This window comes from Fukomys damarensis, unplaced genomic scaffold, assembly GCF_012274545.1.
Source record: "Fukomys damarensis isolate Sample0158 unplaced genomic scaffold, DMR_v1.0_HiC HiC_scaffold_2, whole genome shotgun sequence".
Lineage (NCBI taxonomy): Eukaryota > Metazoa > Chordata > Mammalia > Rodentia > Bathyergidae > Fukomys > Fukomys damarensis.
This window is the reverse complement of record NW_022900914.1, coordinates 18,325,889-18,333,415: the sequence shown is the minus strand read 5'-3', so window position 1 is coordinate 18,333,415 and position 7,527 is coordinate 18,325,889. Positions and strand designations below refer to the sequence as shown.

Here is a 7,527-nt window from a genome sequence, read left to right as displayed (position 1 = left end):
AAAAAAAAAAAAAAAAAGAATATTTTGAAACATCAGCATACAACCTGTATCTCACAGAGTTGCTTGCAACATTTTGTCCATGGTTCTGGTTTGATAGCAGTGTTGCTTTATCTTCACATCTATTCTTATTTTATTTTTGCCTGTTTGGTCTCCTGATTAATGTGATAGTGACACAAATTTGTTTGAGCCTTCCTCAGTATTTTCGGTGACTCTGCTGTTTTATGAAGGATAAGAGCTCCCAAGCAGAAGAAACTGAGGAAAAAGTGGATCAAGGGACTTGTTCTCCAGTTCATCCGGACTGCATCCCTTAAAAGATGGAAGTTCACACTGCAAAGCATGGGTAAATGAACATAACCCTGGGCAGAAAATCACATTTAACTTTATAAAATTGTATAACCGTATAAATGCACAGAATTCACTTTCATAATTTTGACAGCTTGATCCAAGTCCACAGTATCTTCAGTATCTGCTGCCCACATGGGATCGAGCATGGTGTGATCTTCCTAATTCCCACAAGACACTAGCTCAAGAAGTCCCAAGTGGGCTGGGATTTAGCTCAGTGGTTCCACTGCCTGCTTTGTAAGCGTAAGGTCCTGAGTTCCATCCCTGGTACCCCCAAAAAAGAGGCCCCAAGCAACATATGGACTTATTTTGTATATAAATATCCAATATGATATAATGAGAATGATTTTTTGCCAAAACCGAACTTTGAAGTTACTCTTTAATAAGTTGAGATTGACTGTCTGTAATAGAAATCCAAAATATTAGTGGCTTAAGAGAGAGGCCACTTGGGTCAGGTGCATAGCTCAGCAACACAGTACCTGCCTGGTAAACACAAGGTCCTGAGTTCAATTCCCGGCAAGCCCACACCTCTGCAAAAGAGAGAGGTGATTTGATTTCTCTCCTAAAAACAGTATAAAGGTAGATATGTCAGGAGCTACTAACAGTTAATAAGTTACTGTTTCATGTATGCTGGCAAAACTACAAGACTCTTGGGTCTGAGACAATTTTTTTTTTTTTTTTACTGCTCACTGCATAACGAGCAGTGTTTTCCCTGTGCTGGTGCTAGTTCCCCATGTCTCCAGAAACCCAGGGCGGTAACAAGAGGAGACTAAGGCAGACACCACACACAGAAGATTAGCAGCACAGCAGGGATCTTCCACTAAAATTGTTTATTGACAGCACTGAAGATTGAACTCAGGTCCTCCTGAATGCTAGACAGGCACTCTACAACTGAGCTACCCCCACCCCGTTTGTTTTGTTTTGGTAAAAGGGATCGAACTTGGGACCTTGTGCTTGCAAGGCAGGCGGCTAAATCCCTGTCCCAACCCCTCAGTTTTTTATAGTGAGTTGTAAGCAAGCTTATTCTTTGTCTGGGAGAAGGTGTCGAAGATGTCACCTCATCCCTCACAGCTGCTCATTGCAAACTTAACCTCGAGAAACGACTGGCTGAAGAGTGATCGGGGCCTCGCACTTTTGGTATGAACGTATCCAAAAATACATGCAGGGATAGCCACGGCTCGGGCAGATTGCCTTTCTCAGCACGTGGTCCGAGACGGGTACGGCAGTGTGGGTATGTGGTTATGTGGGAGCTAGGCTCCTTCTAAATTCTTGTTTCACCATCCCTAAGGTGTAGTCTGAAGTCCATTTGGCTAATGAGGCTTAACTCCATGTCCACATTCAGACAACAGGACGGGAGAGCAGACAAAGAGGGAATTTTGGACAAAAGGCAAGGACTTTCCTTTCAAGACCCTTCCTTAAAGTTTCATGTGTCATGTCCGTCATGGTCATTGGTCAGAACTTATTCAAATAACCGTACTGAACTGCAGAGGAAATTTAGAAATGTATCATCATGATTCTAGGCATTCTATTGATATCGTATTAAAAAAGAGGGCATTGGGGAATAAGGAGCATTCTGCCACAGTCTTCCTCCAGAGTTTACAGTGCGTAAGTATATACTTTCCTAGGACCTTGGAGGGTTCACAGCGCCCCCTCGTTCCTTCCGTCCCTCACTCATAGTGGTGAAAACACAGGTTAAAAACATAGAGGAGACAGATGATTTCCAGGGATGTGAGAGAAGACAGGAACTCAAACGTGTAGAGCCGGGACCTGGAGGATCAACATGGGAAGGTCTTCAAGAGGTCTAGACAGAGAGACCCACGGAGCCCAAAGGGTGGTGGTACAGGTTGGAGACCATTTGAAGGTGGCGAGCTGGTCGATAAGCATCTTAAGCTGCACAAAATTTCCCCCAAACCTCACAGAACTGGCTCCCATGAAGAATATGGAGAACTCCAAGGCTGTCAGCTCAGAACTTGGGCTGTTTGTGTCTTGGAAGAGGTGCCCGAGACAGAGTTGGAGCGATGGGTTTCCCGTCATGCACCCAGTAACCTGCCTCTTTCAACCAGACACCGCCCTCTAACAGCACATTCAGCTCTGATTCATCAGTTGGGTTAATTCACAGATGCATATGCAGGGCCAAGAGCCAATCACCTTCCAAAAACCCTACCTCTGAACACATGAAGCTTTCGGGCAACATTCTAGATCTAAACCATAGCACTGATCTTGAATTTCCCAGTCTCCAGAACTGCGAGAAACAAATTTCTCTTATTTATACATCACCAGTCTCAGGTACTTTTGCTATAGCAACACTAATGGACTAAGACAGGTCAAATTGGTTGAAGAAACTGTGTGTCTTCTTTAGAAGGAGACATCAGAAAAGGCAGAGAGGAGACAGGATTTGAGAACAAGCGCTGAAAAAGCAGCACAGCTGGAACCTCAGGTGCAAGGATCAGGATAGGAAACCTTTTTAGCAGAGCTTTTGCTTGGGTTCCCAGGGCCTTTTCATGTGAAAATGGCTGAGTTTATTGCAGCAACTTTGGGCCCTAGGAAAGGTTTGACTAACGATAAACAGCCAAGAGGAACTAGGGTAATCTCCAGTCTAGGTGGGAAGGTTCTGAGAGGCATCATGTGTCCAGGCTCAAAGGCCAAGAGACAGCCCAGGCAAGGTCAGCCAGAGTCAAGGCAATCAATCAGTGAGTCATAAGAAGATAACAGCCCCGGGGGCAGCACACTTCTCCAGAATCGAGGCCCTTTGCTCCCTGGTCTCTTGGAACTGCCTACCAGGCATTGTGTAGACTGTAATCAGAAGCCAGTGTCAAAGGCCTGCAGGCCTGGGCCTCCCTGGGGTAGGCTTGCTTAGAGAAATGTAAGCTCCACTTCTTGTCTTCAAAAGGTTATCCCTGAATCTAGGTCACAGAATTGCAGCAGAATTGCCCTTTCCCCTGGCTTAATCACATTCTATTTAAAAAAAAAAAATGTGGTTATACAAGGACCAGGTGAGATCAGGAGGGGACAAAATATGACAGGGACCCTATATAGTGGTTTTTCCTCTGACACCAATTATGTGTCATTTCCCCCATGCCAACCAATTCTGTGATACCATCTGAGTGTCTCATAATTTGTTGTGACTCAGAAAAAAATGATATCCGAAGTAAGGCACGTTAGCCTTCAGAAGCAGGCCTCATAAAGCAAAGTCCCTCGTTGACCTCCTCCTGCCCTCCTGTCTTTTGCTCTGCTTTTCTTCCCCTAGGCAAGTCACAGAAACTAGAATTTGTCTTCCTCAAGGTAGTTCATAGGAACCAGCATCTTTTTTCCCCAAAGTGAGTCAGTAAGCCTAAAAATATTACACTTCTGTCTTGGAGCTTGCCCTAAAGAGATTCTCTGGTTTATCTTGTCTGAGAGTAGGTCATAAGACTCCCATTCTGGAAGGGGCTGAACAGACAACAACAGGACAAATCTCACTAGGTTTCCCCACTCAGATTCCTTTCCAGCTACTTTCTTATATAGCTTCATTTCATCTAAGCATAAAAATAGGGAGATTTAGCCGGATGTGGTGGTGCACGCCTGTAATCCCAGCACTCAGGAGGCTGAGGCAGGAGGATCACTGTGAGTTCGAGATCAGCCTGGGCTACATAGTGAGATCCAGGTCAGTCTCAACTACAGAGTGAGACCCTGTCTCAAAAAAACAAAATAATAAATAAATAAATAAAATAGGGAGATTGCTCTGTGTCCTTGGATCTTCATTCTGAAGAATCACATAAAACTTTAAGGGCCAGGCATGATGGTGCATCCCTGTAAACCCGGCACTCAGCAGCTGAGTCAGGAGGATCACTACAAGTTCAAGGCCAGCGTAGACTACATGGTGAGTTTAAGGCCAGCCTGAACTACCTAGTGAGACCCTGTCTCAAAAAGCAAACAAAAAAACTAACACTTTGATTAAATAAATGTTATTTTTTTCTTAACTTTTCTTTTATTAGAGACGTGTGTCATGGCCTTTATGACGGGTGAGGAAAGATGCCACGCCTTTTAAATTCTGACACTACCTACCTGGACTTAGGGACGGAGCCCACAAGCTAAATGGCTCAGGTCTACCGGACTGTCCCCACTATGCACACCAGCCACAAACGAGATGCCCAGGCTATCCACATTTCTTTCCAGCTGACTATAAATTTTGCAGTTCCCAGGACCTCACTTTAGGTTTGGTAAGTTGCTAGAATGACTCACAGAGATTAGGAAAACACTTTTTTTTTTTACGTTCACTGGTGTATTATGAAGAACACAACCAAGGAATAAACAAATGGAAAAGATGCATAGGGCAAGGTACAGGAGTAGGGAAAGCTTCCACACCCTCCCAGCATATGTGTAAGTTCACCAACTTGAAGCTATCTTAGTCATGTTTCTCATTGCTGAGACAAACTACCCAACACCTAAAGTTAAAGGAAGAAAGATTTCAGCTCTGTAGAAGTTTCAATGCACAGTGTGTAGAAGTCTGTAGAAGTTTCAATACACAGACAGATGGTTCAAAGCAAGGCAGCATGGTTAAAGGGCATCACAGAGGAGAAACAGTTCATGGTGTGGCAGGCAGAAGACAGCAGCAAGCAGCAGCAGCTGGCCTGCCTTTCCCTTTTCTCTCATCCAGGAAATGAGCCTTTTGGGTGGTGCCACCCACAATTATCTAATTCCAATCATGGACTAATTTAGTATCACACACTCTTAATCCCACTATCACACATCCTAGATCCAGCAATCCAGCCGGCTCTGAAAAGCCCCACCTGTAAGTGTATGAGGCTTTGAGGGGACGTCTAGAAACAAACCATGAGAGGAGTTCACATTCACAAAACCCATAAGCCTGTGTTGTTCAGGGTCTTGCTGTTGTTGAGGTTTGTTATGTAGGCATCGTTGATTAAAACACTGGCCATGGAAGACTGAACTCAATCTCTTGCCCCCTTCTCATTCTCCTTTCTGGCGATCAGACTCCATTCTGAAGCTACTGAGGCCCCTCACGCATCATGCCATCTTAGTAGCATACAAAATTTTCATCTCTCAGAAGATTCCAAGGGTTTCAGGGCTCTGTGCCAGCTACCAGGAGCAAAAACCAAATGTTTTTTTTTTTTTTTCAAATATTTTAAATGATACTACGGACCCCAACTAGAATGCAGCAGCTACTTTGTCTTCAGTGATGACCAAGTCACAGAAGAGGAGGAAGGGACTTCCAGATAGGACAACAATTCTCAAACTTCAGTGTACATTAGAATATTCTGGGGAGTCACTAAATCTTACTCAGTGATTCTCTGCAATTAGTCTGGTGAGGGATCTGATCATCTACTTTTAGTAAATTACTCTTCCCATGTTCACTGAAGTCCAGTAACAAAGGAAGCACTTCACCATGTCCAGCCCACACCAGCATGTCTCCTTCCCTGAATGCTGTTCAATCAGGCTCTGAAGGAAAAGCCCCACACCTGACTGCAGATCTGACCATCCCCTTACTTAAGTATTAGGAAGAATGATGACCAGCCATTGAGGACTTGCAAAGGTCTCCAAATATATGGCGTCTCATAGAGGCCAAGTGCTTTCCTAAGATACCCACATGGTCATGTGACTCCCTTCAATAAACCCTCTAAGAGCTTTCTCATTTTTATGCTACAAACTTTAAATTATATAAAATTAAAACAATTTGGCCTCAATTTACTTTCCAGTCTCATCTCCATTGTTTCTGCCTCACATGCTCATGGATCATGTTCTTGATGCATCTGAGTCTCCGTGCTATTTTTTCTTTCTTTCTTTCTTTCTTTCTTTCTTTCTTTCTTTCTTTCTTTCTTTCTTTCTTAATTATGTGCTATTCTTTTTGCCTCATTTTTCCCCCTTCATTCTTTAAGACCTAGCTCTGTAAAATGCTTCTCTGAGAAATAATTTTTAATCCTTTGCACAGGTCTCTATCTAGTAAGGCACCAATTATAAGGAAGATATTTTAAATTTAACTTTCAAAGCTGTTTGATAAATTGTGCAGTAGTTTACGACTCAGCTAACTGTAAGGGGTCTCTTCTATGCACAAGAAGCAATTCCTGGACTTTAAAACAAATCTCCTTGAACACTGGTATATTTTAATAATTTTAAAATATGAAACTCTTATAATTGGCTTGTTTGGAGTGCTTATAGTTGGAAGTAACAGGTTACTTGTTTACAGCAAATAGTAGTTGGTTAACAAAAGGCAGTTTTATTTTTCTTTCTTTTGGAGTAGGAGGTATTGAACTCAGGATCTCATCCATGCTAGGCAAGAGCTCTGCCAGTGAGTTACACCCCAGCCCCATGTATGTAAGTATGTATGTGTAATGTATTCATTCATTCATTCAGATACACCATTTTGCTAAGTTATTCAGGCTAGCCTCGAATGTGGCATCGAGCCTTCTAGCTCAGCTTCACAAGAAGCTGGTATTACAGGCACATCCCACCAAGTTGGCTGATTCAGTTACTTTTTTCTTTTTGAGACAGGGTCTCAGGCTGGCCTTGAACTCATCACAGTCCTCCTGCCCCAGCTTCCTGAGTTCTGGGATTGCAGTTATTTTTCTTGTTGCTGAGACAAAATACCCAACACTCAAAGTTAAATGAGGAAAGGTTTATTTGACTCACAGTTTGTAGCTATTTCAGTCATAGTCGGCTGGCTCAAAGGCAGGGTGGCATGCAGAGGGACACTGCAGGGCAGGCAGGCAGAAGGCAGCAAGCAGCAAGCAACAAACCTCTTCCATCCCTTCTATCTTATCCAGGCTGATCCACGGGTAGGGCAGGTAGCATTCACACCCTTAATCCTAGCATTGCTCCCTTGATCTCAGCATCACATGCTCTAGGTCCAGCCACCTCTGAAAAGCCAACTCATTGTTACATCTCCAGGCCACATATCTGCCTCCAAGCAGATTTATAGAGGTACAAAATTACCAACGCTCAACATCAAATTCAAGGTCTGACTAGAGGGAAGTTTTGAAAAAAGAAAAAAAAGAAAAGAGATTAACCAAAACTGCTGAAGAGGACAACTGGGGCCAGATGACTTCTCCACCCATACCAGTGCAGCCGGTCCCACTTGAAGTGTTACTTGCACGATAGAATTTGCCAGAATGAAAATGAGTAAACAGGTGTAAGACCCAGAGTGATTGTTTTCATTGCTGTTGTAATATTCCTTCTAGCTGTCATATCCTC

The 7,527-nt window shown here is 43.4% G+C and overlaps 1 long non-coding RNA gene across 1 annotated transcript in view; it reads left to right on the top strand.

Annotated features, from left to right (window-relative positions):
- LOC104848799 overlaps positions 1-4,948 on the top strand; it is an 11,597-nt gene extending 6,649 nt beyond the window's left edge. The window contains exons 3-4 of the long non-coding RNA XR_776536.2: positions 228-340; positions 4,317-4,948. This is a non-coding gene — a long non-coding RNA (uncharacterized LOC104848799). The remainder of the gene's footprint in view (positions 1-227; positions 341-4,316) is intronic.
- The last annotated feature ends 2,579 nt before the right edge of the window (positions 4,949-7,527 follow it).